Source organism: Anthonomus grandis, chromosome 22 (assembly GCF_022605725.1).
Source record: "Anthonomus grandis grandis chromosome 22, icAntGran1.3, whole genome shotgun sequence".
Lineage (NCBI taxonomy): Eukaryota > Metazoa > Arthropoda > Insecta > Coleoptera > Curculionidae > Anthonomus > Anthonomus grandis.
The window spans coordinates 11,763,552-11,790,934 of NC_065567.1; the positions used below are offsets into that span (position 1 = coordinate 11,763,552).

Sequence of the window (27,383 nt, forward strand, 5' to 3'; positions counted from 1 at the left end):
GTTTGTGTTGAACAAGTTCGTTTATCTTTAAAAAATACACACATCAAAATGGTCTAGAGAATAATGTTATGAAAAGGAAATAAATAAAGGTATGGAAATTTATTTTCAAAATATTGAAATTTAACACACCTGATTTAATTTTAAAAACACTGCTAATCATAAATTCCTCAAAAATACAAAAAGTCATTGTAGCAGTATACCCGCATATTAATAATGTATGAGATTTAAAGAACTAAAATACAAAAAAATTTAAAATATCAAAATTTAAAGAAAGTTTATTAAAAAAGTCTCTGTTAATAAAGTGTATGAGCATCCCTGTTGTTAGTAGTAGCTAGATATCTCTTTGGTATGCTTCTAAATAAATTGTCACTTCCTTTGTTTTTGCTTTCAAATAAAATCTCGTTCTGCTGAATTTATAGCCAGCAGTTTAGAAACTTTTTCCTTGCATGGAACACTAATTGACTTAAAATAAGTCTTTTCAACATACCACACGTGTTCGATAAGTTCGATTAAGTCGGCAAATTGCGCAGACCATGGTAACACCTAAATATTGTGCTACTTCAAAATTTTATAACAAATTTATATCTTAGAAGAAATTCAACTACCACGGACTGGGCTACCTACAAAGAAGGCTTGAGAATTAGGTCAACTCCTTAATCAAGCCTTTGAGGCAGAATGTCTTCTTAGAAAAGAAGATAACTCAAAAGGACCGATAAAGGATCGATAAACTCAAAAGGACGTCTAGGAGGACCCACCATCGAGCACTTCGGGGAGCTTAAGTAATGAGTATAAAGAGGTGAAAAAGCGCTTTAAGACAGAGGTGAGAAAGAAACAAAAGAGTTAGCTGGCAGAGGTCCTGTAGTGAACTGGAAATTATATCGGATTCCGCTAGACTAGTCAAACTTCTCAGCTTAGATAAGAGACGTGAGATAGACTCTCTAAAGGTAGGAGACAGCTGCACAAGCACTAAAGAGGAGACAATAAAACATCTCCTTGAGACTGACTACCTAGGAGAGGACGATTCGGTTACGAATACGGTCCGGTGAATCTGATTGGAGATTAGCTGATTGGAGATTAGAAGAAATAGTGACCGATAGCGGGCAGTAAATTAATTCTGTACATATAAGACAGCTGACCAGGAGCACAACCGCAACATTAATTCGTTGCGTTAGATCAGCGTTCCGAGAGAGAACTGCCAGCTCAGCTCTGGAAGAACACCAAGCAGAGCTTTGCCTATCGCTAGAGCTCTGCTATCTGGTCGTGAACGGTCTCCTATGGCAGTTTGGGCAGCAATGGTTCTATGCGCAGGCCTATGCTGATGACGGACTGGTTATAGTCACAGGCAAATTTATTGAGGTAGTGTGTGAGCGCATGTAAAGCGCATGCAGGATCTTCTAAAGGTGGTGCGTGAAATCGGGCCTTTCTGTAATTCCTGACAAAATAGAGCTCATCCTTTTTACGAAAAGGAGAAATCTTACAGGACTAAGGCCTCCATTAATGTACCAGAAACCTCTGCAAATCAGGGAAGTGTTCAAGTACCTAGACGTGTACCTGGACAGCAAGCTAACGTGGAGTAAACATGTCACCGAGGCAGTCAACAAAAGAATCCCTAGCTTATAGCAATTTTAAACAGTAGTTGGCAGAAAGTAAGGTATAAAGCCCAACACTGACTATAATACTGTTGTAATCAGACCTAGAATAGTGTAAAGCTCGGTGATCTGTGGACGGCAACAAAAGAGTCTTCAAATACTTAAAAACTTGCTAGGCTGCAAAGGCTAGCTTAACATCCTCCTGAGCTTGTCGAAACTCCCGATGTGGATGTATAGGGAGGCGCTAGCAACCTACGTAAGGATGAAGAATAACGCCACATGGCCAAATGCCGATTATGCTGCCTCTTAATATAAATCCCGAGAACACTGTGTGGTTAGGAGGTTCGTTTAAGGTTGACATAGCAAGCAGGGAAGAATGGCCTAACATAGAGGCTCGACCTCGAAAGGATTCGCAAATATGATACACAGATAGTTCAAGAATCGCCCACACAGGGCTATCAGGAGCTGGAGTTTATCGTAGCGAAACTGATCAAGAGCAAGCTTTCTGGTTGGGAAGACATTCGTCAGTCTTTTAAGCCGAAGTGTTCGCCATTCTCAGGGTGGCCACCATAGATGGCCAAGTCAAAGAGCTCGGAGACTAAAGTAATCATTTACTCTCACAGCCAGGCTGCGTTAAGAGTCTACAAGCACCCAGGACTAGCTTCAAACTAGTCCAAGATTGCAGGGATGCGCTGGACACATTAGGCAGGAGGAAGACGATTTAAGTGTATTGGATTCCTGGACCCAGCGTAGTGGAGGGCAATGAGCGGGCGAAAGAGTTTATGAGGCTCAGATCAGCTCTCCCACGGATTAGCCCCGAACCCTACCTTGGACTAAGTAAAAGACACTTCTTCCATATCCGAGATAATTGGGCATGAGAAAAGACCAGGAAAAACTGGAGTAGGAACAGTGGTTGTCGACAAGCCAAAGAACTGCTATAAAATCCAACTAAAGCTAGAATAGCATGACTGCTGTCCCAGCACGGAGGGATTATAGCAAACCTGACCGGAGTCCTAACAGGTCACTGCAGACTCAACCGACATCTGTATATCTTAGACGTGCTGCTCAGCCCGCTGTGCCTTAATGTGGCCTGGCGGAGAAAACGGCATATCCTTTTATAGGAGAATGCGAAGGATGGGCTTAGATCAGGAGAGAAACCATGGTTTCTGCCACGAGAGGAACTAAAGGACCTTAACTGGGAAAGCCTGCTCTCCTTCCTTAGGAGCATGGGTCGCCTGCTTAGGGAGACTGCAGAGGATGGTCAGCGGTGATGATGGGGTTTCAGGGGTTGGCGGAAAGGGAATTTTACGCCTACCTGCCGAACAATGTTCCCCTACCATTACTACTACTACAATAGCCATATATTAAAACATAAAATAATTGAAATAATAATAATTTGGTTAAACCCTTTAGCGATTGCTAATCACACCGTTTTCTCACGCCCATTCTCCATTCTATTACTGCCCACCTATACATAGCGTTGGTATACAAATATATTTATTTATAGAATAGAGGTTATACCAAGTGAAACTATACAATCAAAACATAAACCAAAGCTTCAGTCATCGGTAAAAAGAATCCCGGTTCACGCTTTTTAGCGAAGTCTGATGCTTCGGGCATATGAGTTCCTTGCGCGATTTTCACGGGAAAATACTGGAGCTCTTATGGGACGTCTGGCATAAAGGTCGTTTTCATGTATCCTATTACTTCTTATTTAAGCAGTAACACAAACACAAACACAACACAAACACAAACGTCATGAATATTAAAGTTCACGTCGCTGATTTGCAGTAATATTGGGGTTTTGTAATACCTGAATGCAAATTAACCTGTCATATAGAGTGCATTCACGATGAATGAAGCCAATTCCTTTAAAATTCAGGTTTTTTTTTCTTCTTTTATTTTTTGGAGACATTGATTAGTATTGCCCCTTGTGGGTATTTTAAAGAAAAAAATCTATACATGGTGCCTTAAGTAGAAATTATATATATAACATTTATTTTTTTAAATAGAACAACAGAACAATAATATAATGTTCTACAATTTATAATAAATTCTGAATACTTTTTATATAGCAAACCATATGCCTAAATCAATGGTTAGTCAAATATGAGGTAGTAGACTAACGAAACATATAAAATGAAAACATAAAAATGTATTCTATTTTAATTGCAACAAATGTTTCATTTGCTGTCCATTTGATTCAGTGCGTTCTTTGCAATAAAAATTTTGATTACAGGGTATCTCAAGTAGAAACTGTAACGCCAACGTTAATTTTTTATGTAGTTTTTTAGAAAGAAAGTAGATCTTATTATTTTTAAGCAGTTTTAGAACCTACTTGATTACGTTTTGTCATGCATTTATAAGTATAGTTTTCATATTAGCTGCTATTTTACGCATAATTTTTAATAAAATGCCGTTATCTGAGAAAGAATTTAAAGTACTCATGATGCTTACTTTTGAAGACCTTTGCGTACACAAGAGGAAGTCTGTAATTTATTTAATGCAACTCATGCTGATCGTCCTGCAATTACTAGATCCAGCGTTACAAAAATTGAATCAAAATTTACGGAACACGGCCTTCGCTGAATGTTCTGTTAGAAACGAAGAATAATCCCCAAGTTGCAATTAATACAGTTTCCAGGAATTGGAATTTATCAGTAGGGTCAGTGGCAAAAATACTTGGTGTAAATAAATATCATCCTTATAAAGTACAGTTGAAACATGAATTGTTAGAAGACGTTTTTGACCGTCGAGTGCAGATTTGCGGGCTGATTTTTAAGGCTAATAATGACAATGGAAATTTCATTCATTTCTGATGAGGCCACCTTTACATTAAATGAATACGTCAACAATCAAAATTGCAGATATTGGGCAACCGAAAATCCCCATTGGACCGAAAAATGCGACACACAGCGCCCTCAAAAAATTAATGTGTGCGCAGGTTTTGTACAAAATTGAATCCGTGGACCCTTTTTTTGTTTAAAAAAAACGTTATACGAAGACCGCTGCTTGGACTTTCTACTGGTCCTTGCTTTAGTTGTTTAATTTCCTGATTCACAAGAGGCTCACATACCTGGTAATGAAATGATACCTGTGACATAATGATAGATGATGATACCTAGTAATATGTTTTTAACAACACGGGGGCACCTCCTCACTTTGCCATCATTGTGCAACAATTTCGTGATGCAACTGTTCCTACCCATAGATTAGACGAGAGATCAACCAACTATGAGTAACCACCAAGATCACCGGATATAATTCCATTAGATTTTTTTACGGGGCTCTTTGAAGACCAAAGTTTATGTAAGTAGATGAAATAAAGAACAAAGAATTCTTTAAGAAATTAATCAATTCGAAGAATTTAAAGTCCAAAGTTTATGTAAATAGACGAAATATTGTTGATGATTTAAAGCAATGAATTCGACAAAAAACTAAAGTAATCGAACCGAAAATGATTAAAACTGTCCAAATGGAAGTTATTTACCGACTTCAAAAATGGATTGAAGTAAATAGACAACAAATTGAACATTTGTTGCCCTAAGTATTGTATATATTTTAATTTTTTAATTTCGTATATTTTATTAGTCTATTACGTCAAATTTAACAAGCCGCTGACCTTAGGCATATGGTATGCTATACAAAAACTACTCTAGAAGTTGTGAATTAACAATTGATATATGAGAAAAATAAATGAGTGATTGTCATATATTGTAGTTATACATATAGCTACAAAATTTTCATTTTTATCTAATTTTTGTCCGCATGCAATTGCAATTAGGGACAAATAATAAACTGAAAATCCTTTTCTGTCATCATTTTGCTATTTTTAATTCAACCGCTTTTATTTTTAAAATGAAACAAAATATTAAATGCAGGCGTGTCATTTTTTTTCAATATAACTAACATTACTTTTTCTGCAACCTAGAAATAAACATTTTAAAACTAAATGTATATTTTAATTTAATAGGTTTAAAATTATTTTTTATTTTAAATATTTATTTTTGACAGGAATAATAATTATAGTATTGTTATTCTTCGAATTATTACTAGAATATTTTTGGTAACGTTCGAGCGCTATATTATTATTTTATTTCGCCTAATTTTTATGGGAAATTTTTAATATTACTGCTTTAAGTTATATGCTATTAAGTAAATTATTCATTTAATTTTTTCAAAAAAATTGGTTCTGTTTCAATGACCTATTTATAATTTCAAAAAAATATATATTAATTTGTCTTAAGGTACTATAGACGCAATTGTGGCTTAACTTCCTGCTACTGCCCGAACTGTTCTAATGAGAATGTTGAAAAAAGAATCATTATATTTTTTGTCATTAGTGGTACACCGAACAAAAATATAGGAATACATACTTGAACGTTGTACTAAACGTGTAGTAAAACGTGATTAAGGCCAAGGTTGTCAAATTTTGTGTAGTATTTGGGGTTCGATATAAAAAATCTGGAACAATCTAAAAACTTTCTTATAATATGACAAATACATATATAATTCACCATAGCTGGTGAACTATCCGGCATTAATCCAAGAAGCAGGTGTACAAATCGTGCTAAAAGTCATTAATTTAGCGCGTACCCGCCAGAATGAGAAACTAGTATAATTTATCTTTAGTTATTGCTTAAAATATTTTTTTTTCTTAACAGGGTGCTTAATGTGGCATATAGGAATTAACTAAAAATTTGTTTAAGAAAATTTGATAATTTCCATATTATTCTTTTTTGACATCATTAGAGGTATTTCTAAAAGCTAAATCTATAGTAAGACGGGTAAGACTTTTTTAAGTAGGAATCTAAGAGCTTTTCGGCAAAACCAACATCATGTACGTTTGTTTCTGAGTCAAAACAAGTTTCGCGTAGAAAAACTAGCAAAACCCTTAACCCTCTAAGTCATTCTCCAATTTTTCTAAAATGAGAATAGGTTACAAGATTTAAAAATATCTACAGTGTGACCCATTTGTTTTCGGGTCACCCTGATAAAAAGTTTATTTTTGGTGCGATTTTGCTCGAGTTTTTTTTAAATGTTAGGTCCAGAAAAACTGCATCATTATAACAAAAAAAAATTCTGCCACGCAAATTCCAAGGCCTACTAATGTCAGTTTTTAAGGACCAAATTTTAAGAAACCATGTTAGGCATTTTTTTAGCAAAAAATTGTGCACACCACTGGATTTGGCATCCCCCAAAACGGCCTTATACCAAATTTCACCAAAAAACATTAAATAATAACAATTTTATGATAATAAAAAAAAATGCGCTTTACTTCTAAATTGTCTCTAAAAATTATTGAAATATTGAACTCTATTGTGTCTAAAAATTATTGAAATATTGAATTGTTACATTTGACATCTAACTGTCAAAAGTGGTAATAGAACGTGTTTAGATAATATTAGTAATCATGGAAAATTTAAATTTAACAGAAAAAATTGAAATTGTTCGTCTTGTTGGTGGTAACACGCGTTCGATGAGAGAAGCTGCCAGAGAATTTAATATTAGGCATCCTGATAGACCAGTAAGTCTAAGTACTGTGCAACCTATTAATAAAATTTTCAATGAAACAGATCTGTTTCGAAAGATCTACTTAAAAATAGACATAATGGACGGCGTGGGCTCAGAAGAAATGAAAATTACATTTTGAAATATTTTAACGGCAATCCTCGAAGTAGTGTCAGAACGGCTAGTTTGGTCCTTAACATCCTCAGAGAAAGTATAAGAAGATGTTTGCAAAAATAACATAAAAGCATTTAAGCCAACATTTTTGCACACCTTAGAGGATGGTGACCAGGCAAGAAGATTAGAGTTTTGCTATTGGCTTCAGGGAAAATATTTAAATAACAGAGACTTTCTAGACGAAATCCTTTTTAGCGATGAAGCCACTTTTACTACAAATGGCGTAGTCTCCAGTCAAAATTGCCGCCACTGTTCCTTGCAGAATCCAGAATTTATAATAAATGCAAGGAGACAGTATTCTCAAAAAATTAACGTTTGCTGAGGAATACTAAGCGACAAAATTATTGGCCCTTTTTTCTTTAATGGTAATTTGAATACAATTGAATTTTTGAATTTTCTTGAGAATGAATTTTCGAACGCATTAGAAGATTTACCCTTAAGATATCACCTTAATTTGAAGTTTCAATTAGATGGTTGTCCTGTCCATAATGCTCGTTTAGTAAGAGACTGGTTAAATCAACATTTTGAAAACTGTTGGATAGGACGAAACAGTCCTTTCATTGAGTGGCCACCGCGATCCCCTGACTTAACGCCACTCGATTTTTTTCTCTGGGGCTTACTTAAAGAAAAAGTGTACAAATCAAGACCTCAAAATTTAGAAGATCTACAAGTCAGAATAATCCAGGTTTGTTCAGAAATTATTCCAGAGCCAGTCCGTAAAGTTATTTTAAATGTAGGCAAAAGGAATGTAAAATGCATAGAAAACAATGGTGGATTAGTAGAAATTTCAAAAATTTAGTAGCGGGTAATTTTTTATTTTTTTGTTTGTTGTTTTTATTGTATTTGTATTTATTTATGTTAGTTTATTGTTTGTTTTTATTTGTATTTAGTTTGGAATTGTTATTTGCTTGTATTATCTTTGTTCAATTTGTTTTTTTCATGGCTATCTACACATTTTTAAATGTAAATAAATGCATAATTTCCCTTTTTATTTTTTGTTATAAAATTGTTATTACTTAATATTTTTTGGTGAAATTTGGTATAAGGCCATTTTGGGGGATGCCGAATCCAGTGGTGTGTACAATCTTTTGCTAAAAAAATGCCTAGCATGGTTTCTTAAAATTTGGCCCTTAAAAACTGACATTAGTAGGCCTTGGAATTTGCATGGCAATTTTTTTTTGTTATAATGATGCAGTTTTTCTGGACCTAACATTTAAAAAAAACCCGAGCAAAATCGCACCAAAAATAAACTTTTTATCAGGGTGGCCCGAAAACAAATGGGTCACACTGTATATTGAAAATAACTTTTAATTCCCCATAACAATATAGAGTTGCCTAGTTTTTGAAAATCAATCCGCTCTTAGAAAATATTGAGCTTTGTAATACCAAGAACGTGTTTGACGATAAATAGAAAAATTAATTTAATTTCACTCTAAACCTCACTGTAAAGTAAATTTTTTCGAAAGAATGCACTTTTTTATTGATGTTATTCATTTAGACTTATTTCAGTGAGTAAATAATTCTCGGTTTCGTGCTTCACATTTGGATTATTACGTTAGTTGTTTTGTGACTTATAATTGAAGTGTTTGAAAATTGTTAAACCTTATATTGGTCAGTTATAGTATACTTGAATGTAGAAGAGAAATTTATAAGCTTGTTTTAAGAGCAGTAAACGTGGAAATTAGTTTTGTCGAGCTGTTTAATCTGACAAAATGTTTCTGGTCTGTTTGCAAATTGGTGACTAAAGTTTGCGAAGAAGGTTCTATTCATAATAAAAAGAAGCAGCTTATAAATCATGTGTTAAAAAATACCTACATATACAGGGTATCATTGAAATGGTGTTAGAAAGTTCGGAGGATAATAGTACTCCTAAAAATAGTAAAAAAGTTCCTATAAATATAGGGCGAAAAATGCATATTAAGGGAATCAGGAGAGTGAATCTAAAAGAGTGAATTTAAAAAACAGTTTTCTTAAAATTGTAGGCTTAAAGAACGAGATTAGATTTCGAAAAAACCTCCTTTGCCATGAATTTTGACTCAAAATCAAATGGTTGTAATGAAAAGTTATTTGAGAATCGGAAAGGTAATTTATCCAAGGGTATTTTCTTTGTAACGTGGGATTATTTTTTGAAAACCACATACTTTTTCCTACAAAAAAGGCACTTTTGTTCCACATTGCTAAGTGCCACAAGAGTAAAAAAAACAAGAGTACAAATTTTCGAGAAAAATTAAGGCAATGAATTTGCTCTGATGGGCTGCTGGCTAATCAATATAAACTTCATTTTAAAAGTAACAAAGTATTTATTAAATAAATAGTTCAAAAATCAAAATTTTATGATTTTTCAAACATTTTATTGTTTCAAAAAAAAGGAATAAACCAATTACCAAAATTCCTTATTAAAATAATGCATTCCTTAATTCATTCGTAGTATATGTTCCAAGTGAACACCATTCATTTCAATGCACATATATGCTCTTTTTTTACGATCTGCAGACCCTGTGGAATATCCCTGATGTTGTGCGAATTTGATTGGAACTTTCAATAATGCGTTGCCGTAGTTAGTCTTCAATATTAATCGGTACTGAGTAAACAAAAGTATTCAAGTGAGCCTAGAAGTGAGAAATCTAGTGGATTAAGATTTGGTGATATTGCGGGCGAAGTCTGTGGACCATCACATCCTATCCAATGCCACTCAAAATCCCTTACTGTTAGGGAAAATTGAGCTATGGTACACAAGCTTAAAATATATGATCTGGCTATATGCTAGGGGAACTTCCTCTAAAAGTGCTGGTAGATCATATATTAGAAAATTAAGGAAACTTTGATCATTTAGCCTAAAATGTTTATTGTAATAAGAAATAAGTGACTTTTCAAAGGATGTAAAATTAAGCTTAGGCATAGAAAAAATTATCCAATAATTCGATTGCCAAGAATTCGCGGCCAAACAACTGAGAATCGAATTTGGTGTTAACTTTCCACACTAGCATGAGGATTTTCATTGAACCAGTGATGTGTACTAAAAATTCCATATATTCTCATTCGTGCATAAAATATTTGCCAAAAAAAAGGGTTCTTGTACCATTAATGTAATTAACCCATGGCAGAAAGTTACTTAAGCGAGATAGCCGAAACAAGAGGTTGGACCCTTTAAGTGTGATGTAGATATAGGAATTAGGTATAAAGAATCGTCCACCCAGAATGGCGACTTACATTTTTCCGCGCTGCAATTCTCCTTGCAGATATGCCCGGATCTTCCTCTACATGTACTAAAATGCGCTCCTCAACATCAGGTGTACGTACCGTCAAATTGCAGCCACGGTATTGATTTCTGGGTATAAGTGAATCTATGTCTCTTAGGCGCTAATAAATCCTCGCAAATATCCGGTAAGAAGATGTCCTGCGTTTAGTCAAAAGATCGTTTCCATATCTGCCAGTTCACGCACAGTGTATTCCATAATTTGTCTAATTTGATATTGACACAAACTTCAACAACAATAAACTGACAACACTACTTGTGAACCAGAACCTTTTTGTGGGTACACGCAAAACAAATAAAGTGATAAGACCACACACCTTTAATGAATAAAATAACTACGTATTTACTAATGAGGAATTTAGTTATTTGGTTTACTTAATTTTTTAGAGCTATAAGGTATTTTAAAAAATCATGAAATTTTAATTTTTTAATTAATTATTTAATAACTACTTGATTACTTTTAAAACACAAAGTTTATGTTAATTAACCAGTTAGCAACCCATCAAAACAAACTCTTTACCTTGAATTTTTTCGAAAACCATTGTAGTTTTTAAATAATTATTTTACGTTGCGAAAACAATAACTTCAAAAAAGTTATTCGTAAAACAACTCCTATCGTTGCAAAAACTACCCTTTCCAATTTTCCAAATATTTTTTAGTATCACCATTTGATTTTGGGTCGAAATTTATGCCAGAGGATTTTTTTTTAATTTTATCTGGTTTTTTAAATCTACAATTTAAAAAAAAACATTTTTTAAATTTACACTTTAAGTGCCCCTAACTACCTTAATTTGCATTTTCCGCCCTATACTTATAAGAACTTTGTTCACTATTTTTAGGAGTACTATCACCTACCGAATTTATTTACACCATTTCAATTTCTTACTTAATATGCTTCTCAGAAGACTATATTTTTTTCTAGATATATACTATAGTTTTTTCTTAACTAGGGGAGAGTTCCCTTGAAGTGGACAACCCATGAAACAGACACATCGGTTTATGCATGTTTGGTTGCATACCTACCTATTTCTAATGCTTACTGTATATTAGTTGACCGTATAACACGTGGCACCACCACGTGTATCGTTAGTATCGGTGCGCCGGCGTCATCGTTTGGTATTAGTACACTCAGCGAAATATTTGTGGCAAGCAAAGTAAATATTTACCTGTTTTAAGAATTTATTTAGACTGGCTATTTTTGAAGATATCCGAAAGATTTTTGTGTTGGTTGTTTGCTTACTAGGTCTAGTTTCACCCAGATATGTTGATCTCATTTATATTTTAAACCATAAAAGTAAAAATACGGGTTCACTTTAAAGTAAATAAATCCATGAATTGGACACCAACGATATCCATGAAACAGGGTAAAATAGTTGACCGATTTTTTTTTTTAGGCTTGGCTTATTATGTCAAAGCGAACAAGAAAGACTGACGAAGAAATTCGTGAAGTTGTAGATGCAATTGTAAACCAAGATTTGTCGCTTCGGAGTGCAGCTAAAAACTTCGGCATTTCAAAGTCTTTATTAGCTGTACTTGTAAAAAAAGCGAAAAGTGCGCCTGGCAATGAATTTGCGCTATTGCAACACCGCAATATTGGAAACAGAAAAACTTTTTCGGCAGAACAGGAACAATTATTAGTTTCTTACCTTAAAACAACATCGAAAATGTGTCATGGCTTAACTACCAAGCAAACAAGAGAGCTTGCATACCAGTTTGCATTGGCGAACAACATATCTATTCCACCACAATGGAAAAAAAATCTAAAGCTGGAATTCACTGGCTTCATGGGTTTATGAAACGCAATAAGGATTTGTCGATCCATCAGCCAGAAAATACGTCTTTAAGCAGAGCATCTAGTTTTAATAAATCAAACGTGGCACCTTTTTTTCCGAATTAGAAAGGTTGTACAAGAAATATGGGTTTTCAGCCAACATAATTTGGAACCTGGATGAAACCGGTTGTATGACAGTTACAAAATCACCAAAACATATAGCAGTAAGGGGTTCCAAACAGGTTGGTCAAATTGCATCTGCCGAAAGAGGAACGCTTATCATCACACTTTTTTTTATAAATGCTGCAGGCAGATCACTGTATTCGTGTTTCCTCGGGTTTATTTTAAGGACATTATGCTTAAAGATGCACCGACAGGGTCTAAAGGGTTTGCAAATCCATCTGGGTGAATTACAGAAGAAATATTTGTAGAGTCTCTAAAGTATTTTGTTAACCATGTTAAACCCACGAGTGAAGATAAAGCTTTGATTATTATGGATAACCACATTACTCATGTGAATATACAAGTAATTAATTTTGCAAGGGAAAATAATATAATCATTTTAATACTCCCTCCCCACTGCAGTCACCGTATGCAACCACTTGATGTGACAGTTTACGGCCCTTTTAAGGCAAGGTACAAAGTGGCATTAAATATTTGGCTTGTCTTAAATCCTGGCAAAACCGTTAGTCTATACGAAGTTGCAGGATTTGTTAATGTTGCATATAGTGAATCTTTTTCAATAAACAATATTTGTAAGAGCTTTCTGAAAATAGGAATATATCCATTTAATTCATCAATATTTACTGAAGATAACTTTCTGGCATCATCTGTAACCGACAGGCAAAATCCTTGCAGCAAAGAAATCCAAGAACAAGACAAGAAGTCCAATGATTTATCTCAGTCAACTTCTAACTTGAACAGTTTTGAACACTTCAAATTCCTGTGGGCAGACCGCCAAGTTTAACAGCACCTGTTTGGAATTTATCCCCTCAACTAGCTCTGACCATTCTAGACCTTGCTGTTCTAAAAGTGTGGAGACCTTAAATCGATCAATTACATTACAAGGTCGAGCTGAACTAAATCTAATTTCACCTGAAGTTCTTAGACCCTATCCAAAAGCAATGCCACGGAAATCAGTCCGAAGTAAAAGAAAAAAAGGAAAAAGTGCTGTTATAACTGACACTGCCGAAAAAGATGAAGTTATGAGAGCATTTGAGGAAAAGGCGAAGAAACGAAAAACAAATATATCTCAAAAAGCAAAAATATCAGCAAAGAAAATTAAAATGAATATAAAGTTACCAAAAGTTGCTAAAAATTATTACGATTCTGATCCTGATATATCCTCGGAAATATCACTACACGATGAGTCTCCGATACCTGCTAACCTAGAAGTATTGTGTGAAAAAATCGTGGAAAAGAATAAAGATGATTCATGTGATCGAGAAGAAGAAAAGGAAAATTCGGTTTGTCCAATCTGTGAAGGTGAATATCAAAACAGCAAAGAAGAATGGCTGCAAACTTTGCACGAAATGGGCTCACAATTCTTGTGGACTTCTGGAAAGGTTGAATTTTTTCTGTTACAAATGTTTTTAAATTTTTATACTGTATTGTAATCAGTTAATTATTATGAAAACCGTATAAAAATCGTCAAGTGTCCATTTCACGGAACGTATTATAGAAACTTGTTCATGAATCGGATACTTGGTAAACAATAAGAAAAATAAAATTGAACATCTTGACTTATCTTTTTATAACTTTTAAGTGTAGAAATATAAAGCGTGATTTTCTGACAAGTGTTGATATAAATATTTCAATTCCTAAATGAATCGTTTAGCCGCTAGAGCCATTCCAATAAAAATGTTCAGTTCAAGGGAACTCTCCCCTACGTTAGTAAATGATAACAATCTAAGAATTTTTCACAAAGCACACACACACACACAACACTTCCAGAAGTTAAATCTATGGAATGGTATGTTTGGAAATTTCATTCATTGTGCAAATTATTTAAAAAGCAGGCGATATGTGCTTGGGTTTATTACAAATTGCCATCCACCCAGCTATAACAAATATCATAGAGAACCACCCGGCATATTAAAATAAATAAAAACTTCATTTTCAATAAGAGCAAGAAGTGTCAAAGGTGGGGTTCCTCTGCAGTATTCTCTAAATGTCCGCAACTATTAAAATCACACGTTTTCAGTGTGCTGTATAAGTGGAGGTTCAATTAAGTGGGAAGACTTATTTCTCCTAGATTTTCTTGTAGGATCACATAAAAAATAACCTTAAAGTACTTAAAGTGGCACATTGGAAGTTCTGAAAGTACTAATCGTTACATATGTCGTAAAGTGACACTGCAAATGTTCCAACTTGTAAGACAACGTTTTGAAGATAAGATCATTGTATGGAGGTTGGCAGTTTAAGTAATTATTTGACAAACACGGAAAGTTTTAAAGTCAAATAAAATCGATTTTTGTCAAACGCATTGTTTGTATTTCAAAGCTTCAGAAGCAAATTGGTACCTTACATCATGTCTGTATCTATAAACTTTTGTGTTATGGGCCACTCTATATAACTAATTATTATAAATAACTTTTTAAATTCGCAATTTTCTAATAATACATCGTTTTTAATCAACGCCTAAAGCATTCAAAGTATTGAATTGTTTTTGTCATTGTGTGAATGTTAGTTCCAAATCAGCGGTTGAAGACAGTAATGGAGAGTAATAGTATTTGTATGCTAATTTTACACACAGGGTTGCCACTACATGCGCCACTAGCACAGTTGTAAACAAGTCGAAGCTCTAATATTGATAGCATAACGGCATTGTTAGAGGCTCTATTCACCTGAATTAAATTTTCAATAAATTTAAGCCTTAGAGACAGCATCAGTAATTATCTAAGAGGCAAAAAGAATAGAAGTTCTAATAGGAACTAGAATTTATTGAGAGGGTTTTAGTTAGATTTATTTAATTCTATAGTTTAATATGTTCGCTTACATTTTTGATACTACGGTTTGATTTTATATTATTTTAAAATATTTAATAATAATTATAATAATAACGCTTTATAGTTAAAAAATTTAGTTAATTTGTAAACAAAAATAATAAAGAAAATAGAAACATATATATACAATACAATTAAAAAAACACACAAAATTTTACAATTTAACAAACCAGAAGGTTGCTTATAGTCCAAGTGGTTACTTCATCGGGTTTAGGGAATAATCAAGATCTGAACTTTCATTTATTAATCCCTAAACTCAACAAAGTAGCTGCGTGTAATAACAAAATTATGGGATCATTAAAAGAAAATACCTGCCGATATGTATTTCTACTTTTTGGCTTCTTCAGGGCAAGTTCCATCTTTATTAGTTCTGCTTCGTGTCAAGAAATATCCCGAATAACCTTTTCTTTTACCATTTTACTGTCCGTGCTAGCTTTCATTCTTTAAAGTTATATGTATTATATTTAAAGTATGTATAGTTATTATTGACCAACCATTAGTTTGTAATTATTTTTTTATATAGACTAGTTGAATTCAATAATTGTGATTCCTAATCGTGATACTCGTATATTAATTATTCTCTGTGAAGTTTATTAAAATTTTAATTTTATCTGCTTAATGTAACGGGTAGTTATTAGTGCTAAGGTAATTCTCTAGGTTAAAAACAGTCTGTTACTTTCATTGTAAATATGTAAGAATAGCAATTGGCGCTTGTATTACCGTTTAATGAACGGAATTACTTGAAATACTTTAGTAGTATGTAGTTTTGGATATTTTTCGGTTATTTTCATTTAGTATCTATTTATAAAATATTCAAAAAAAAAACGTAAATTAAGAAAATAATAAAACTGAGGTTTAATTCACATCTTCAGTCCTTTACCCGCTACCCCAACCTACAATAATACATCCAACAAATTTGACGATGCTATATTTTTTTATTATTATTATAACAATTTTTTTAAGTGGTCTCTTATTGTCAGCTACCCAAGCAAAGTACACTATCAAGATGAGAGCTGCAACCATAGGTAATGGAGTGGAATGGTATTATAATTAGGTGGCTATCGCAAGCCTCTCTCAAGCATAATATTTAATTATCTGAATATTCAGTAAAATTATTTAAACCCAAACTAACCAACAAGAACATCCATCTCTAGGGTTGGCAGATGTTAACGTTCTAAAATATCCACTTGATTTATTAAAAATATAGTTTAAAATAAATGACATATTACACTTTATCAGTTATATACAGGGTGGCCCATCGAAAACGTACCGCAAGGTATTGCAGGTTGGGAAAAAACTTTTTGGCTAAATCCAAAAATACATCAAGTATGTTTGTCAGGAGGACAACTTTTGACATAAAAACCATTTCAAAAAACTCAACCCCCTACGCGGAGGTGATTTCCCCTAATTTTTTTCAAATGGGACGGGGAGTTAAGTGGTACCTTTTTAAAAAGGCCTTGTCATTCCCTATACAACGCTGCTTAGTTTTTAAAAATCGAGTCACTCGTTTAAGAAATATGAGCCCTTGAAAGTTGAACAATGTGTAACGATACCTATAATTAAAATTTATTCAGAGAGTGAGACTGAACCCAGAGTGAACATAGAACACATCTTTAAGTCGAAACACTAATTTAATCATTTCAATTAAACAAATAAGAATGCGACAATTTTTTGTCTTTTATATGAACTTGTCGTTTTCGCGGCAAACTCTTTAGGCACATTTAGTGAATAAAAATATCCGGTTTCTTTGTTCATGTTTAAATTAGGTCAATTAGTTGTACTAGATACCTTTTTTGTGGTTAAAGTGTTTAAAAATTGTTGAATCTTTAAATTTATTGTCAATTATGCTGTACTCAATTGCAGAAAGAGTAGAGATTATTCAGTTTTTTTTTTTAAATAATGAGTGTGGAAATCGGGTCGAGGATTTATTTGAGGGAATGGCAAGACCTTTTTAAGGAGGTATCACTTGACCCTCCGTCCCATTTGAAAAAAATTAGGGGATGTAACCTCCGCTTAGGAAGTTGAGTTTTTTGAAATGGTTTTTACGTCAAAAGTTGTCCCCCTGACAAACATTCTTGATGTATTTTTTGATTTTGCCGAAAACAGTACGTTTTCGATGGGCCACCATCGAAATCGAAGGCATCGAAGGCATGTATATTGACTACAATTGACTTAAAACCGAAATGAGGATAATAAAAAAGAAAAGAATGTTCTTAATATATGTAACACTTTTATGTGAAAAAATATAGATATTCTCACTAAGAAAACATAGTATCGTTTTTCTTTATTGATATAGAGAGTTATTTACAAACCATCCATTTACTTAAGAAATAAAAAGAACTGTGTGCTTTGTTTCATAATTAGTTAAGTACAATTAGTGTAGAAGAACAATCAGATTATCAAGATTTAATATTTGGCTACATATTAGGATTAAGAGGAAGTAAAAAACACCGAAAGAAAATATATTTATGTTGATGTAAGTATAAAAGATAAATTAAAAAAGATCGCTGATATTTTTTGAAGCCTAATTATTAAATACCAAAGCTTCTACTATGCTTCTAACAGCAAAGTTTATAGATACATTTCGATTCGAAACTAACGTGGAAAAAAACTTTTGAGATATTGTCTTTTAACTATATCTATACCTCATTAAATTGCGAAATATACTTTCATTAATTAACATACCACTACTTTTAACGACCGTATAGGAAATAACTACTTGCATTATCATACAATCAGCAACATAAATAAAGGTAAAAAAAAACAATAAACCAATCTCTCCTCTCGATTTTAAACTCTCTTGGGCATTACGTATACATTGCATATGCAACGCGCAGTATTCGTAAAATTTAGCCAATGAATACAATAGTAATTGTACATTATTTGGCACTTTTTACAAAAAAAGAATCTATTCACGCAAAAAATTATTGGGATATTATTTTTAAGCTAATGTCCGATAAATAAATAAATTCTTATGAAATATATTTTAAACAAATTTGAGCTTGATTTTATACTTCTATAGAAAGACGTTGATACGATTATTCAGACTTCGGCTTTTATTTAATATTTATTAAACATTTTATAGCGAAGTCTTCGCAAATAAGTCTTAAGCATACAGTTTACATTTCTACGTTACCAAAGCAGTTTTGAGTACCTGTGTTACTATTATTACCTATATGATATGAGGTTCGTACTAATTTAGCTACTAGACAGATCTATATACATATAAACAGTATATTGCAAACGATATGCATTAGGCAGAATAATAGCATTTATAGGCAGTAACTCACTTTCGCACAATGTTTCTTAATATAATGTGTTCGTCTTTAAGCACCTTAACGTGCGTAATCGTTAAACAACCTTAATACTAATCTTGTGATGAACCTAGCCAAAATATATGATCTTTTTAATATTGCGACAAAATTCAGAAATGTGTTCCTTGGACAAAATTAAGTAAAGAAGTTTCTATGAACATATGTCCTAAACGTCTTAGATTTTACACTGGCAGGGTGTAACAGAGTGTTTATAAAGAAGGCTGCCTCTGCCGCCTTACTATCCAAGCTTTATAATGTCTTGGCTTACTTTGCCGCAGTCTTCGTCAGTTCGCTTGTTATAGAGATTGGAAGCAATATGTCTTGATCAGGCTAAGGCACCTTCTCTAAGAGACTTGGGACTCTTTTCAAAATGGAAAGGCTGTATACACCGAAACCGCTTTTAAAGCTTCAGATTCGTCTATCTTTTGAGAATTGCACCCGAATACACTTTGAAGCTGCTTGATTTCATTTGTAAAAGGAACATACGTCTTATCGAATATTCAAAGATAACTAGAACCTTTTAGGACCTAGGACAGTTTGGCGCATATAATGGAAGTAGCAAGCCTTACTTTGTTTAATCGATATTATTACAGTAAATGGTCTTCCGAAGTAGCCCATATCATTCCTCGTAGAGCTTTACACGCAAAGTCTACTTAAGAGGCAGATGGGACTCTTGAATATCAAGTGCATCTGCAGACAGAAAGTTATACCGAGTATTTATTTATGCCAAAATGCCATAAACTGAAAATAAATTTTTATCTTCCCAGCAAGTTTTTTGGCTATTTTAGCTAAAAAATTTATTAAAATAGGCGCTAAGAGAGAAGTTTATTAAGGTAGTAAAGTTCACTTTACTAATATCTCTCAACTGTAGTAGAAGAGTAGTTTTTTATAAAGTTTTTTCACTAAATTAGAAGAGTAGCTCTCCAGAAATAGCAGAGTCAATTAGCAGATGCAGTGAACTACTTTAATGATATTGAACAGTAATTTTATTCTTTCAGAAAGCCAAACCAGCTCTTTTAAATAATTAGTTTATTCACAGAAAATATTTTTTTATTGGAAGTCAGTTATTTACTATAATGGTTATATTTTTTAGTTATACAGTGACCGCCTAAAGTTCCGCATAAATTCGATAAAAATTAGAGACATGATTTTTTGAGAAAACGCTCGGACGCGTCGATTTTTATTTTAAGTTGCGCATTATATCGCAAAAATTTTTGTATACAGGGTGGAACAAAAAAAAAAGATATGACGTCATCGGTCATTTTTTTTAATGGAATGCTTTGTTTTTTATTGCATTTATGAAATATAGGCGAAATTCCATGCAAGTTTCGTATAACACACCTTATCTCAAAACTCAACTGTTTCAGAAATATTTACATTTAACCAACAAGAAAGTAAGTATTTAAAGTACGTCTATTTACAAATTAAGATAAAATGGAGGATAAAATGTTATAAACTGTGAAAACTCTTATTAATGTATCAAGTATTCAAGCTGATCCCCATTTACTTCTTGGCAGAAAGCAAGACGGTTTACAAACTCATGTAAAACACTATCAATTATTTCGGGTGATATACGTCTAATTTCATATCTAATTCTATTTTTCAAATCTTCTACGTTGTTTGGCTTCTCAATATAAACTTTACTTTTCAGGTGCCCCCATAGAAAATAGTCGCAGGGATTTAGGTCTGGTGACCTGGCCGGCCACTCTATTGGCCCTCTTCGTTCTATCCATCTTCTTGTGAACACTGTATCCAAGTAATTACGGACATCTCGAAAAAAATGTGGCGGTGCGCCGTCTTGCTGAAAGCACAAATTATCTGTCGGGACAGCAGGGTCTTGTTCATCTGGGTATAGGGCAGCCAAAGCAGGGATAAGATCTTCTTGAAGAAAATTCGTTGAAATAGCGTTGTCTTATTAAGTTTTCTTTGAAAACGTATGGCCCCATTACTTTATTTTCCACGATACCAGCCCAAACATTAATAGATTTACGGTACTGTGTATGAGCCTCAGTTGCCCAGTGTGGATTTGACACTGACCAGTACCGACAATTTTGCCGATTTACGACACCGTTTAAACAAAAAGTTGCGTCATCCGAAAAACAAGACTCGTAACACAAACTGACGGTTATTATCGCAAATGTTCATCATTTGCTCGCAAAATTGGTTTCGATCAGGGTCGTCCTCATTTAATTCGTGTATTAGTCTAATTTTATAAGGGTGGTATTCATTTGCTTTTAAGATGCGTCTTACTGACGTTTCGGCTATATTATTATCAACTGAAATTTGTGAAGTTGCATTGTTTGGATTTTCTTCGACGGAGAGCAGAACGTTTAATTTTGTTTCTTCAGAAATTTTTGGACGACCTGATCTTGGCAAATCTCAAATATGACCTGAAGTTATGAATTTGTGCTCTATTCTACTAACTGTTGACTGAGAAATAGGATGGTTTGGGCATTTGGCATTAAACAGTTCACTTCCTTTTTGCGTGCGCACTAGATCCCCGTACCCTAGCATCATCACAATTTCAATTTGTTAGGTTTCTGTTGAATTAGCCATAATTTATTCTGATAAAAACGATTAATTTTCAAACTGACAGTGAAATTCGAAAATGGAGATTCTTTACAAATGCAATCATGGAAATAGAAACCATTGGCAGTGTTTATAACATTATTTTTATCCTCGATTTTACCTTAATTTGTAAATAGACGTACTTTAAATACTTACTTTCTTGTTGGTTAAATGTAAATATTTCTGAAACAGTTGAGTTTTGAAATAAGGTGTGTTATACGAAACTTACTTGGAATTTTGCCTGTATTTCATAAATGTAATAAAAAATATAGCATTCCATTTAAAAAAATGACCGATGATGTCATATCTTTTTTTTTGTTCAACCCTGTATACAAAATTTTATGTGAAATAATGCGCAACTTAAAATAAAAATCGACGGGTCCGAGCGTTTTCTCAAAAAATCATGTCTCCAATTTTTATCGAATTTATGCGGAACTTTAGGCGGTCACTGTATAGAAAAGACTGCTATCTTTGAAATATCTTTATAAAACGTGGAAAATTCCTTTTTTTCAGGCAACCTATTTTTAGCTCTAACTAATAATAATGCTAGGACAGGAAAGTGTAAATAATACAATATTCTATAATAAATAATATAACTTTATATATATTATTGTAAGGGCTATTATATGTATACAAAATATTACTACGAATATTGATCGAAGATATAGTAACATATATTGAATAAAATAAAATGGCCTACATCAGCGCATATAAATATAAAAGTCTATTTGTTATCCGTAATCCCTTGACACCTTTATTTTTACATATTGAATTTAAACAATAAAACACTAATAGTATATGGAGATATAGGTACTACATTCAAAATTTTTAATATACTCTCCTAGGCACCAAGTTGCTAACAGCTTTTTTTAAAATGCCCTTTCATGGTATGTTATCCAGCAATTTTTATCACCAACGCACCGCCTTTATGCTATAACATACCGTCTAAACAATAATTAAAACTATGGTGATTATTAATAAACAACTAATTATTGTATGCGTAGTGCCCGAACTGCCTCCGGCGAAATGAGAACGAACACCTACCTTACCGACGACGACATCGAATCAGTAACAATGTGTTACTCTCGCATACACCCAATTACTCACTCCTTTATACTCTATTACCTTATCACTCCTTCAAATTGGCGGCACATTATTGATCAAACTAAGACCGTTGTATAGTGTAAACATCTACGCCGAGACGTACCTTCTCTGTTTCAGAAAAAAAACTTTGCTATTCTCGTAGAAAAGACTTTATTAATATTTTTTAACAGTGATGGGAAAGAAAGGCAGAGAAATTTAATTATTGCTTAGAAAATTAATCTTTATGAAAAGAAAAAAAAATCCTGGTAGAGAAAAAAAAATTCTATTTTAAGAAAGAATCTTATAATTTTTGCATAGAGCTAACAGAAAACTTAATTATACGCATACTGCAAAAATAGTTTCATTACCACTATAAAAATTCTTCTTACCTTAGCCAAAAAAGGTCTAAGAAAAAACACTCTGCTGCGATTTTGCTCAGTGTATTTAGCAGAAAGTTCAAAATTCGAAACTCTAATCATGGCTAAGTTTGGAAACCGGATGCAAACTCAAGATGCGGTTCTGGTGCTATTTCGATTAAGTGATACTAATTTGCCCCTACTGAGTCAAAGAACTGGGAGTAAAATTGACGATCAACTCAAAACTCATGTACATGTAAGAGATACCCCTAGAAAAAACAGCCATCGGTAAGCGAGGATATAAAAGAGTTACCCATCACTCCGACAAGACAAGTAGCTCGAGAATACAATGTACATCAGAAAACAGTTTTAAAAATTCTAAAGTCAGCAGAAAAAATGCATTTAAAATAAAACCACTTGAGGAGGATGATCCTGATCGTAGATTATTATTTTGCGCAGCCATGATGAATTTGATTGATCATGGGTCAAATACTTTTAGACTGGGGTTTATTTTTTTCAGACGAAGCTACTTCTGCAATTAATGGAGAGTTCGTACCTCTGGTGGATGCTGATGGCGTTTTAAAGTTTAAGTCAAAATTTTATCATGTAGGCAAATATCTATCGCATAGGTTTCCTTTTTAGGTTAACTAGCAAAACTTGTCGTTACTATGCCGAAACAAATCCAAAGAGTGTTATCGAGCAGTATATACAACATCAAGCAAAAACTAAAGTCTAGCCCACAAGCATTGAAGATCGAATTATTGGCCCAATATTTTTTGATAATAATTTCACTGGTGAATCTTGACAGGAAAAAATCGGGGATACCAGAATTAACACGACTATTTTCTAGTGAAAATGAGAATTTTTACAAAATAATCTTCTTTCAGCAAGATGTTGCACTTTAATAATGCTGGTATATTTTATTATTATATTTATATTTTATTATATGATGCACTCAAATCCAATACTTGACTTGAGGTAATAAATAGATTTAATTAGCTTTATATACCAAATCCTCGTTTTTAAGCCTTTTTAATATTTTAACTTTTAAAACTCGAGGGAAAGCGAAACAGTAGGGAAAGTACTAATATTATATAAACGTTACCTGGATAGGATATTTAATTCAAGGATGGGATAGGATATTCAGTTCAAGGATGACAAGTTCTTCAATGGCTTTTTGAATGAAGTGTGGAGTTTTTTAAAACAATGATAAATTTTATTGAAGAAAACCAACATAATTGGTACAAGAATTTTTTATACCAAAAATATTTATTGGTATATTAACAAAAAAAATATCGTTACTCGTGCAATAAAAATTTTAGATTATTTAGAGAAGATCATAGGCAAAACCCATACAAAGTGAATATTTTAGCTAAGGAGTACTATTATTGAACCGTCATACATTAAAAACATTTAATTTGTCAGTTTTTCTAATTTTTGAGATTGATACAGCTGTCGGCATAATTATGCAAGAAGTACTTATTAATTTCTAATAAGATAGAAATCCACATTAGTTTATTCCACTTTGAAATTTGCTAAATAATAAATTTCTTTACGAATAAATTGCTCAAAGAAGAGCAAAAGATAAGCTATCGTAATCACCTGACTTATCGCCTCCAGATTTCTTTCTATATGAGCATCTACATTAAATACAGCCTTATTCAGAATATTTGAAAGAAAGAATAGCAGTTAAATATAAAGAACTTTAGGCAAAAGTTGTTCGACATGTTAGAAAAGAGTTAACATAAAATAATGGAAAGCGTGGTGAAAATTTATATAATTATTAAATTTTGCAAAAACATGAAATGTAAATAGCTGTTTAAGGTAAAACTATATCACTAAGAAATAATAAACAAACTAATAAAAACAGCCGCACTCATGTAGCTTTCCCGTATGACTGAAACGATAAAAATCTGGTAGATAGGGAATAATAATTATCAAGACATTGTGCCAAGATATGTTAAAAAAAATATTGTCAAAGTCTAATAGTAAGTTTAATTAGAATACAAAATATGTAACATTGGTTTTATGTAGGCATTAAAATCAACAGTAAACAGGATATTTTAAAGAAAAGGCCAGCATAACACAAATCTATTTATCTTGTTCTATTTTTGTTTTTCAAGTCCTACCTTCGATTGGTATCTAATGGTGTGTGAATGCATAAAAGACTTAGAGTTTATATTATTATTTTAAATACACACTATTCTCCTTCTAGCCTCATTTTTAGTAAATTGTTGTTTTGGAACATTTATATATTTTATTTTTCAACCATTAAGTAAAACTTAATATTTTTAAATTAATAGAAATTTTTTTGTCGATTGTTTTCAAATTTTCCCAAGTATATATCTGCATCTGCATATAAAACATGACTGTCATCACAATATCTTACAATCCTAACAAGTTATTGTTTTTAAAAGGCTATTTAAGTAAATTATAGTTAAAAGTGGGCCTAGTACTATCCTTTGGCGTATTTAATATCAACAATAGTATTATTAATATTAATAAAAAGGGTTAAGCACTGGTTTTTGCATTCAGCACTCTATGATCCAACCAAAAAAAAATTGAATAAGGTTAAAAAACATTGCTGAGGCAGCGTCTCTAAATTAAGGCCTACCTATAACAACCGAAGAAAGGTAAAAGTTGTATCACACATGCAGTTAGTATCAACACAAACTGAAACATACTCGTCGTAGTTGAAAACCGGAGGCTTTGTTGTATATTAATAAATCTGTAAAAGTTATTTACTAATAATGATTGATTCTTTGATAGTACAACATTAGTTAAAAATACCCGAAATAAAAGGGAAAAACCGAATTAGTGCATAAATCAAGCCTGGTCAAGACTTCAAAGGTAAAAATTAAACAAGAAGGGAACTAAATAGAAAATAAGACAGATATATGTATATATATTGCAATATGTATTATTGCCTAGGTTTAAACTTATTATATATATATATATATATATATATATATATATATATACTTTTTTTATATGTGCAAATATGTTTATATGTTATACGTCTATTTATTTATAGGTTCAAAGGCACCTATGATAAACTTCTTTTTGTTTATTTTTTCTTAGATTTCATACTTGTGCCTATTTAACCTAATTTAGAAGTTTTTTCCTTCTTTTAATTTGATTTGTTTTTCTTTTGTTTTGTTATAATTTGTTGGTCTGCTGTGTATTTTTGGTAAACTGATATGGAAGCTAATACAGTTAAAAATGTTAATTTTGGGCATCTAAATGTCCGATCACTGTTTACAGGCTCTAAACATTTTGTAAATTTAATTACGTTAACCAATACTGACATTATGTGTATTTCTGAAAGCTGGCTAAGCGATTCTGAGGCTGATAATTTTCTGATCCCGAACTACAAATTATTTGCAAAGAATAGACGTGGTAGGGGTGGGGGCGTGGCTGTCTATGTACGACAGATTTTTGAAAGCTCTTTAGTTTTTGCTGACATTGACTTTTCTGATGATTTAGAGTATTTGTTTATTAAAGTTAATATAGGCAAAACAGTTTTTCTTGTTGGAACAGTCTATAGACCACCAAGGTCAGATTTAGGGCGTTGTGTTGAATGTTTTGATGATATATTATCGCATGCATGTCTACAGTATGAGAATATTATTATCCTGGGTGATGTTAATGTTAATCATTTTACAAATAATATTTTACTTGATTGTCTTACAGCTTATGATTTTACTCAGTTAATAAATGAGCCTACTGGTATTGCTGCTATGGCACAAACACTCATTGATGTTATCTATTTTAATGAACCCTCAAATGTTACAAGTACAGCAGTACTTAACGCTGATCTAATTAGTGACCATCAAACTATATTCTGTAGTATCGAGGTTGCGGCACCGAGTAGGGAGATAAAAACGAAACTCTATCGTAATTTTAAACATTTTAATAAAACTGATTTTTATAAGGACCTGAATAAAATTGTGTGGGATAATGTGTACTATATCAATAATCTAGACGAAAAAATTCAGTATCTTACTAGTAATATTTGCTCATTATTTGGTAGACATGCACCCTTTACGACGTCAAAAATTTCTAAGCCTTATACCCCGTGGATAACTGCAAATGTGCAGCTTTTTATAGAAGAAAAAAATAAGGCATTGTCAAGTTTTAAAAAATCTAAAAATTTGACGGATTGGGCATATTATAGACAGATGTGTAATCTTGTGGTGGGAATGATTAGGCGAGAAAAAATATTTTGCTTCAATTTATAGCCCGTTAGGTAGTTGCCCCGAAGAAGTTGCTAATTTTCAGAACAAACAGTTTAAGCATGATCTAAATTTTTCATTTCGATTAGCCAAAGTTGAGGCAATTTCTAAAATAGTCTTAAGCCTAAAATTAAATGCACACGGTTGTGATTCAATTTCAGCGTTATGTTGCAACACTGTATTCCAAAGCTATCTCCACATATTACGCATATTATAAACTGTTGCCTAAAAACTGGGTATTTCCCGGGTATGTGGAAAATTTCTCTCTTAACACATTTGGCTAAAATTAATAATCCAACTAATTTCAGCGACCTTAGACCAATTTCCATTATCCCGGTCATCGCTAAAGTTTTGGAAAAGTTTATACAGCCGCAAATTTATGACTTTCTCACCTCCAATAATATTATTCCGCATAAGCAATCTGGGTTTAGAAAACAACATAGCACGACATCTGTCTTTCTAAACGTTACCCAAGAGATAATTTCTGCAATGGATAAAGGTGACTCCACAGCAGTTATAAT

The 27,383-nt window shown here is 32.8% G+C and overlaps 1 long non-coding RNA gene across 1 annotated transcript in view; it reads left to right on the plus strand.

The window, feature by feature from the left end:
- Positions 1-27,383, plus strand: part of LOC126749167 (uncharacterized) — a 113,131-nt gene continuing 85,748 nt past the window's right edge. Inside the window, exon 1 of the long non-coding RNA XR_007664913.1 lies at positions 1-89. This is a non-coding gene — a long non-coding RNA (uncharacterized LOC126749167). The remainder of the gene's footprint in view (positions 90-27,383) is intronic.